This window comes from Eurosta solidaginis, chromosome X, assembly GCF_040869045.1.
Source record: "Eurosta solidaginis isolate ZX-2024a chromosome X, ASM4086904v1, whole genome shotgun sequence".
Taxonomy (NCBI): domain Eukaryota; kingdom Metazoa; phylum Arthropoda; class Insecta; order Diptera; family Tephritidae; genus Eurosta; species Eurosta solidaginis.
Window position 1 is genome coordinate 188,435,693 of NC_090324.1, and position 777 is coordinate 188,436,469.

The following is a 777-nucleotide window of genomic DNA, read 5'->3' on the forward strand; positions in this document are numbered from 1 at the left end:
TTTTTTTTTTGTTTTTTTGTTTTTATAATTATTATTCCTAAACCCTTAGATCAATAATTTGTAACAAAAAGTTTTTGCAGCAGAAATTTAAATTTTTGCTTGTCAATAGGCAGCCGTTAGGTTGCCCGAATATTTTCCTGCTTAAAAATAATTTTTAAATTGCCAAAACTAAGCTAATGTACGTAATATACTTATATTTATTAGCTGCTAGTCCTGAAAGCTTCACGATTTCGATGTCATCCTTGCGCAGGGGCCATGCTGATCTTCTCTGTATCGTTATAATGTATGTTTTGTTGAGGTTTTCCAATTGCCGCAATTTTTACTGTTGGTGCCCGAATTTAATTATCATTTCTCTTCTTTTTTTCTTTTACAAGGCTTAGGCTGTAATGAGCCATTAAAATCCTTACCCATGAATTAGGCTGAATAATCAGCCAGTAGAATCATAGGCAGGATCGTCCTATAAAATATTTAAATAAAGTAATTGGTTTTGTTAGTTTTTACATCAATGAGCGAATGCGTTTTATTCAAATATTGTCAGCTGATTTATACTAAATCATTCTAAGCATATTCTTACACACATATTTACTTTAAGCATACATACTTACATGCATATTTACCTTAAGCATACATACTTACAAACCTACATACAACTCGATACAAAATAAGTACCTACACACCTGTGTTGAGTTGTGACTTCTTTGGGAAATGCAACGTTCGCAAATTTGCTGGAATGCAAATTTGGTTTGGTTGTGTGTTGTACACTCACCTGTATTAAAT

At 32.0% G+C, this 777-nt stretch overlaps 1 pseudogene; it reads right to left on the reverse strand.

Annotated features, from left to right (window-relative positions):
• Positions 1-206: 206 nt before the first annotated feature.
• On the reverse strand, positions 207-307 carry LOC137235595 (U6 spliceosomal RNA; annotated as a pseudogene).
• Positions 308-777: the final 470 nt, after the last annotated feature.